This window comes from Eubalaena glacialis, chromosome 5 (genome assembly GCF_028564815.1).
Source record: "Eubalaena glacialis isolate mEubGla1 chromosome 5, mEubGla1.1.hap2.+ XY, whole genome shotgun sequence".
In the NCBI taxonomy this organism is placed as follows: domain Eukaryota; kingdom Metazoa; phylum Chordata; class Mammalia; order Artiodactyla; family Balaenidae; genus Eubalaena; species Eubalaena glacialis.
The window spans coordinates 84,530,617-84,540,456 of NC_083720.1; positions in this window are offsets into that span (position 1 = coordinate 84,530,617).

The window sequence follows — 9,840 nt, forward strand, 5'->3', positions numbered from 1 at the left end:
TCATCTCAGGTCTAAAGACAAACAGGCTCAGTGAAGGGATGGAAGTTCCTCAAAAACTTAAGAATAGAACTATCATACGATCCAGCTATTCCGTTTCTGGGTATTTATCCCCAAAATATGAAAACACTATTTGGAAAAGATATATGCACCCCTATGTTCATTTACCCTAGCATTATGGGAAACTTACATGTTATAAACCAATGTTATAATGTTATCTCAATGTTAACTCAATAAATTTTAAAAAATTAGATAATATAGTTTCTCCAACTGCATTTTATTTCATATTATTGTGTCTATTCTAGGACTTCTGTCTTATAAACTTTAGAATCAGATTGTCTGTATATATAAACTAGTTTGATGGAATTTTCATTGGAATTGCATTGAATCTATTGAATGAGTTGGGAAGAATTGATAATCTTAGCAATATTGAGTCCATGAACATAAAATATCTCTTGATTTATATATATACATATATATGTTCTTTGATTTATTTCATCAGGGTTTTGTAGTTTTCCTCCTATATACATTTTGTTAAAAATATACCTACATATTTCATTTCTTGGTGCTAATGTAAATGATATGTTTCCCTTTTAATTTTAAATTCTAACTGTTCATAGATGTTATATAGGAAAATAATTTATATATATACATATGTATATATATTTCTGTATATATATCTGTAAACAATGATAATTTTATTTCTCCCTTTCCAATCTGCATAACTTTTATTTACTTTTCTTGATGTTGTAGTACATTGAATAAACATTTTACTGCACTTAGGAAAGAAGCATCCAGTGTTTCAACAGTTTTTTATATACATTCTTTATGAAGGGGAGGATATTCCAAACTGTTCTTAGTTTCTGATAGTTTTTTGTCATGAGTGGGTACTGGATTTTGTCAGATGATTTTCTGTATCAATTGATATGATCTTATGTGTTTCCTACTTTAGCATGTTGATGTTGTGTGATTGATTTTAGTCTTTGTATACCTGGAATAAATCCCACTTGTTCCTGCTGTATGATTATTTTAATGCCTTGTTTGTTCAATTTGTTAATATTTTTTTGAGATTTTCCCATCTATTATTATGAAAGATATTGGTTTGTAGATTTCCTTTCTTGTAATATCTTTATATGATATTGGTATTAGGGTATAATGCTTGCCTTATTGAATGAATTAAAAAGTGCTTTTTCCTTTGCTACTATTTTCTGAAAGAGACTGTGGAGGGTGAATATCACCTTATTAAATGTTTGGTAGAATTCACCAGTGGAACCATCTAGGTCTGCTGCATTCTTTTTTGAAAGATTAATTATGGATTCAATTTCTTTAATAGATATATACCTATTCAGATAATTTATCTCTCCTTGTGTTAAATTTTGTAGTTCATGTCTTTCAAGGTGTAAGACTATTTTACCTATATTATTAAATCCGTGGGCACAAAGTTGTTCACAGTATTCCTTTATTAATCTTTTAATGTCCATGGGATGAGTAGTGATAGCTCTTCCTTCATTGATGATATTAGTGATTTGTGTCTTCTCACCTTTAATTAGGTAGCCTGGCTAGAGGTTTATAATTTTTTTATCTTTTCGAAGAATCCACTTATGGTTTACTTGGATTGGTTAATTGTTTTCTGACTTTTAATTTCTTTGATTTCTGCTCTAATTTGTATTTATTTTCTTCTGCTTGCTTTATACTTAAATTGCTCTTGAGCTGGTTAGGACTGGCTTCCACGTTTTGGCCAAAGGAAGATATGATGTTACTTGAGGAAATAACTTGTCCTGTGCCACTAACTTCATCAACATTAAATACCAACATTATGGGAATATCATGCTTCCCTTTATTTACATTGTGAAAATATTTTCTGATGTGTCTGGCAGCAAAGTAGAACTGCTGGGCTTTTTAGTTAAAGGGGTGGGGACATGGGGTACGGTGGGGAAATGTGTAAATCGTAGTCACCAGAGTTTTTTAATTATCTGTCTCAATCTGAAAACTGAGAATCAATAAATCTACAAATGTCTAAAAACATTGCTCTCCTTTTTCTATTTTCCCAAGGTGATTCTTTTCATATCTTTCTTATTTTCTAATATATACATTTAATTCTATAAATTTCCCTCTAAGCAATTGCTTTTGCTGCATCCCACAAATTTGGATAAGTTACATTTCATTTTTAATTAATTTAACTTATTCAAACATTTATCTTGATATTACTTTTTTGACCTATGTGTTATTTAGAAGTGTGTTGTTTAATCTCTAAATATTTTGAAATTTTTCCAACTATCTTTTTGATTTCTAGTCTAAATTCATTATGGCCTGAGAGCATACTTTGTATGATTTCCATCTTATATATGTTAAAGTATATCTTATGGCCCGTAATATGTACTATCTTAGTGAATTTTCATGTGAGCTTGACAAGGATGTGTATTGTGCTGTTGTTGGATGGGCTAGTCTATATTCTATAAATTTCAGTTAGATCAAGGTAATTGATGGTGTTTTTCAGGTCACCTGTATTCTTGCTGATTTTCTACCTTCTTGATACATCAGTCTATGAAAGAGGAATGCTGACTTCTGTAACTGTAAGTGGACTTACCTATCCTTTCATTGTACCTAGTTTTACCTACATATTTATACTCCTGTTGTTAGGTGCATTTAGGATTATCATGTGTTCTTGGAAAATTGATCCATTCATTGTCATACTGCATCCCACTTTATTTCAGATAATTTTCCTTGTTCTGAATTCTGCTTTGTCTCAATTTAACTTCTTTAATTTAACTTCTTTAACTTCTTTAATTTAACTTCTTTAGATTTTGTTTGTTTGCTTGTGTTGTTATGATTAACATTGTATATATTGATATTGATCCTCCCTTTACTTTTAACCATTCATAGTCTTTACATTTTAAGTATTTTTTAATAAACAGTTTATACTTGGGTCTTCTTTTTTTGATCCACTCTGACAATGTCTATTTTACCATTAGTGTATTTAGACCACTTATATCAAAGTGACATTGAATAGTTGGATTAATATATACCATGTTTTAACTATTTTCTATTTATTACCTTGTTCTTAATTTTACTTCTTCCCTTTTTCTTCCTTCTCTGATTTTAATTAAGAATTATCTCTAATTCTATTTTATATCCTTTCTTAGCACATCAAATATACTTCAAAAATTTTAGTAGTTTTCACAGAGTTTTCAATGTTTATACATTTTCAACTAATCTAATCTAGTTCCACCTAAAATAAAACTATACCACTTCATTTTTAGTTCAGGCACCTTATAACAGTGTTTCCAATTCCCCCCTTTTACCTGTATATCATTACTGTCATTCATTTCATTTATCCATATTCTATAATCATCAAATACCATTTTTTATTGAAGTATAGTTGATTTACAATGTTGTGTTAATTATACAATACCTTTTTAATACTATTATTTTAAACAGTTAACTTTTATACCAATTAAGAATAAGAAAAATATAAGCTTTATTTTACCTTAATACGTTTTCCTTCTCTGATGCTCTTTCTTTGTTAATGTAAATCCAAGTTTCTGACTTGCATCACTTCCTGTTGCTGAAGAAGTCCTTTTCACATTTCTTATAGGACAGATCTTCTGGCATTGATTTACTTCAGTTTTTGTTTGTCTGAAAAAGTATATTTCTCTTTCACTTTTGGAGGATAATATTGCTGGGTATAGAACTCTAGATTAGTACCATTTTCCTTTCAACAGTTTAAATGTTACTCCCCCCTCTTCTTGATTGCATAGTGTGATGAAAAATCTACTATAAGTTGTATCCATGTGTCTCTAAAGTTAAGGTGTTTTGTTGCCCCCTTACCACTCCTAGGATTATTTTAAGATTTGCTCTGTTTGGTGTTTTTCAGTTGAATATGATGTCTACATGTCTTTTTTTTTTTTTTTTTAATCCTGATTGGTGTTTTCTGAGCTTCCTGGATCTGTTTGGTGTCTATCATTAATTTTGGAAAATTTCAGCAATTACTTCAAATATTTCTTTTGCTCCATTTTCTTTTTTTTCTCCTTCTGGTATTCCAGTTATTTGTATGTTCCATCTTTTTTTGACCTATCTTCAAACTCACTTATTTTTTTCCTAGCTGTGTGTGGTCTCCTGATTAGCTCATCAAAGATATTTTGAAATAAAGCATTTCCTTTTGATTCTATTTTAGAGCTTCCATTTCTCTGCTTACAACACCCATGTGTTCTTACATACTATCTGCTTTTTCTTTAGAGCTCTTAACATGTTATTCATAGTTCCTTTATATTCCCATTTTGACAATTCCAAAATCTGTGTCATAATGGAGTATGGTTCTGAAGCTGGCTTTGTCTGTTCAAACTGATTTTTCTGTCTCTTAGCATCCTCTGTAATTTTTTGTTGAAAGCCAAACATAATGTATCAGATCATAAGGACTGAGGTATCGATAAATAGGTCTCAGTGTGATATTTTATGTAAATCTTTCTAGAGTTTGACAATATTAACTGATTATTGTAGGTATATGTGCCAAAGGCTTCAAATCCTCTAGTGTCCTTGATTTTATCTCCTCTGTTGTCTTTGGGCTTTCATAAGAACTCCTTATCAAATAGTGTCTGTGTCTTTCTGCTCTTTCAGCTATAATCCACTGTTATTACAGTGGTACCCTGTCGGAGTGGTGGTAGGGCGTGTGGGAAGGGAAGTGTTCTATCATCTCATGAGTAAATCTCATTGTTTTAGTTAGGTTTGTCTCTGAGTTTCTGGGCTATTATTTTCACAAGTGTTTTATCTCTTTTTTTCTTTTTTCCATTTGAGTGATAAAGGAAAGATAGACGGTGCTGGACTCAAGAGAACTTCTCTTAGCTTACATGTAATAAGGCTCTGGTAAAGTATTTTACCTTGGAGAATTTTTATGAAGACATTCTTGGCTTATTTCATCATGGATAGTCTTTTCCATCTTTTGCCAGAACCACTGGGAAATCATTCCTGGCTATATACAGTGACAGTCTTGTGGAATTCCTAAAGGTTAAACCCATGAAAGTGTAGGGCCCTCTAAGATTGCAGCTCCTAGTAGTTTCTCACTCTCAATCTAATCCACAATCAGCAATGAGCTTCCAGAAATTTGTCAGCATTACCATCTAAGTATCCCTACTAGTTTATGGCTCCAGTTGATGGAGCTTCTGCTTTAGGTAAGACCTTGTCTATGCCTCTGTTGATCTGCCTGTCTGTCCAGATTTCATGATGGTGGTTTGCCCTGCAATTCCAGTTCTCTAATAGGTATAAGAAAAATTGTTAATTTTTATTTTGTTCACATATTTCTTTTTTGTCATGATGGGAGTGACAAGTTCTAAGTTCTTTACATATTGGAACTGAAACTGAAAGTCCAATTGTGTAATTCTCAATTTGCAATTCATAAGAATATATCAATATTAGCTAAACATAAAAAAGACAATATAACCAAAAACAAGGGAAAATAGAAAAAAAACAAAAGCAAAAAACTGTAGTAGACCCAAAAAACTAGATTCAGCAGTCATGTACTTCCAAATAACTGTCCTTACTATGATGATAGAATTGAAATAAGAGATAGATGATTTTATTAGAGAGGGTTATCAGAGTTTTAACGGAAAACAGCAAATAATTATAAAGAGCAAAAAAAATTATAGGCTTTATGAAAATAATACGTGAAAGTAAATTACTCAGTGGCTATGTTTAGCATTAGTTTTAAACTTCTGAAGAGAAAGTATGAACTGAGGAAATTCAGAAAAAATGCAGGATGACACATGGAGAGAAGAAATGATAAAAAACAGAAAGAAAGCATGGTAGTGAAGTATGTCTGTGGTGAAAAGGCTTACATATGCTTATTTTAAGTCCCAGAAGAAAATAAGAATTAATAAGGCAGAAGAATTATTTAAATAATGGCTAAGAATTTTTCAATATTGAAAAAAAAATTATTCTGCATACTCAAGAAGACTTGAAATTCCCAAAGCAGTATATACCATATGCTCATAATAGAAAAAACTACTGAAAACCAAAGACAAAAAATTAAATATCTTAAAGTAGTCTTTGGAGAAAAAGCAACACTGTGTTTCAAACAAGCAGTGTAAAACTGTGACTTCTTGTAAAACAATAAAGGCTGGAAGACAATGGATATTTAACTTCTGAAGATTTCACTTGTAATGTAATAAATGAAAATATTTTTCATTCCCTATGTTATATTTTTCTTGTTTACAATGCCAGAAATACATTTTTCTAGTTTATAACAAAATTAAAATTTTTACTATAGGTTCAAATAAAAAAGAAGAAAAATAGGTGGGAAGTCAGTTGTCATTTTTATTTTATAGTTTCAAATATGAGGTTATCCTTAGTTCATTACTATCCACTTTAACTTTCATCTGATGTGACAGGATGGTTTCTAAAGTAACAATGAATTCTTTGGATCAACATTAAAGGGGTATAACTTGTCCTTAAAAATGGGCAAAAGTATAGCCTAATTGTATATATATCTCAAGATAAGTTGTGAAATAATAAAACATAAAATCTCATTGTTTTATGCTGAGATATTAAATTAGAAACAACTCTTTGCAGCTTACTGAGCTGCTAAATGACATGAAGTGTTGAGGGAAGCTCTGCATAGATTGATCAGGTAGGAGAAGCTAGGAAGTGGCTGTTTTCGTGTCTGTAATTTTACAGATTATTTTCATTTTACAGGACTTTTAAAGATAATACATAACCCTCACATTACTATAACTTCTTCGCAAGATTAAGAAAGTTCTTTACTTTGGAATGGCAATTCAAATTTTCTACAATTGATAGTGTTATAATCTCTCTATTATAGATTCAATAAGATATGGAGGAGACCTCATAGATCTGTTAGTTAAGGCAGCTTACCCAAGCAATCTCTAAAGTTTCAACTTCATAATTACCCATATTAGGCTATACTGTGGGTAATATTATCCCAGACTATATATACACACACACTCTTGCCTTCTACAGACAAGGACAAATAAAGAATGCACAATATTCAAATAATTAAATGTTTCCAAAGAAAGATTACTTATTGAAGGACTTGAGTGTCTGTGTGTCTGCCTCTGAGCTTTGATTTCATTGTTTTCCTTTCCTTCCTGAAGTTGTTCTGATTCCTTGAAAAACCTAGTACACCTAAGAGTTAGGGAAATTAGTCCCTTTGATTTGATGACTCAGAATGGTTCACACAAATATAGATGAAGTAGAAAACTGTCCCTCTAATATTTGTTCATTTAGAGATAAATAAAAGCTTGAGGCTGAGCATGCTTGTTGTTGCCTTCAGAATCCTCTCTCAGTTTCCTAGATCATAATGCTACCTTTGCAATTTTGCATGTCATCTAAAGAGTCAGAATTCTTTGAGGAAATAGTGCCTTTAAACAGTCATGATGATCTGACTAGAGTAGTATACAACAAAGCATAAACCACTTACCACCTATTTCAGAATGTTTGTTTAAATTTGGGAGGGGGAAGATGTAGAACGTGCATTTATTACAACTCTCCAAGTAATTCTTATATACACTAACATTTTAGGACCTTTGGTCTTAGATAACACATTGCAATGACTCCTTGGAATGTGAGGAATTCATTCTATTCCAAAGACTTTAACTAAAACAACAGCCTAGATCTTTGTCAGTCTTAACAATCACAAAGAGTTCTGAGCTTCCATGTGACAAGAAGGTAGCGTACTGAATTGCTCTTATCACCTTAATGTTCGTTTTATGATGTTTAAAGTTAGCCCATCATGCATATGTACCATGTGAAATTAACAATTTTTAATGTACCCTTTACTTTCTGCTTTGGTTATCCTGGTAAGCATTATAATATCATTATGGGTTTGAAATTACAGTCTTTGTTGTCAGAATACTAATATCGTATTGTTGTCTATATTTTTCCATTGGATAAATTTGATCGGGTTAGTAGTAAATTTCAGCTGCTGGCTAGAAACCTTTTCTAAAAAAGAAGGGATTAAAAAAAAAAAAAAACTACTGGTATATCTGACTTCCCTCACATTTCCATTTTTGTTCATAACGCTGTCCTATCCAACATACTGTTCCTTCTTAAATACTAATATTGGCTAATATCATTCTGAGTGCATCGCCCCTCTGGATGCCAAGTAACACACTGCTTGTTAGTTCTCCCACGGGTTAACTCTATAGCAATTTCAATTCCTTGGCCACCTGGTCCAAATTTTACCCCATTCTTACTGGCTCTGGCGTCTGTCTTCCCAGGAATACTCTTGGTTGAGATTGCAATAATTTTGACAGTCAATCTCTCAGTGTGATATAAATTGGGCAAACCGGATTCCCTTATGATATAAAACACTTTTCTTTATTTAGAAACACATAGTTTCTCTTAAACATTTCATATAAATTGCTATTAAATTAAAATATATTTTATTTAAAAGTCATCTTATCCAATGTTGTGCTAATCATATATATTATAAATACATATATAAATAATATACATAAAATCATTACATATGATTTGATTGAAGGGATTCAGTTTTCCCTTTAGACAGTTTTTGAGCCTATCATTTGTGTTATTTATGACCATAATGACAGGTACAGAGATGTGCCATATGTAAGATACGTTTGTTGTTTTTGCAGTAACTTGCTGTATTCTTATTTATGAGTTGACGTATGATATTTTTCTAATGAGTTTAAGTGTGCTTATAATAGAATGCCAGATATTTTTAATCTTCATTCTGGATACACAAAAAGAGGCAAAGTGTTTTCAGTAAATAATTTCCCATATTCTTACTCATCTCTGTCAATTATAATCACACATATAAGAAAAAGAAATTATATTCCATATCTAATCTGGTGTTCTGACCCAAAGTCACTAACCAGGATTATTGATATATTCCCCAGAATTATAAAATCTTATGAGCATTATAAATATTTTAATCGAAATTTCTTTAAATTATATTTATTTTCTTCTGGTCTCCCTCTATCTAAAAATGAGAATTCTGAATATATGTAGATGGGTCTAAATGTATTTACTTCTCAATTCAAGAAGAATTTATGAATGCTGAGTTTATATAATTTCCTGAAAGAAATTAGCAGTTTTAGGTTTCTTTAGAGGAATACCAGAGATGATTCTTGCATATATCAGTGATGACTGGCTAGTCAGCAGCCTGTTACTAGTAGAATTTTAATTTCAAAGTAGACTAATAAGAGTTGACTGGTGTCTGCCTGTGCACGTAGTCGAGTGATAATCAGTATAGAATTACTCGTCGGTAGAGGCTTATGTCATAAGCTGACTGTCTAAATGATGAATGTATAATGAAATTAAACAGAATTGAGACAGATGGTTCTAACTTTTGATAAATGTGCATATCTTCATAATTAGATAATAAGTCCATTGCCTGGAAGATCAATTGGGATATAATTACTTGGAAAACTAAATCATTTCATTGTTTGGCATTTATAAGACATGGTAAAAAGCAAATTCCATTTTAATTTACTTAAAATATTGCTTATTGTCTTCCTAAGCACTTGATTAAAAATGGAAAAGCAGATATTGTCATTTTGTATTCTTCTCATATAAAATTATTTATTTTGTTATATAGACTTTAGAAAATCATTCCAAAACAAAATTTTGCCAATTAATGGCTTCTCCCAGGTAAGAAAGAGGAAATAAAGCAGCTAAGTCAAATACCATACATTAATGTGACAGAAAATGTGAATAACATTGTAAAATTTATCTGAAATTCCTTACTTCCTTTATACAAATTTATGAAGTAAAAACAGATCAGTATGCTTGTTTTTCTTGGAAGAGACTTGGTATTTGATATATTCATATTTGCTTTTCCATTCTTATTAAGCATTTTCAAATAAAATA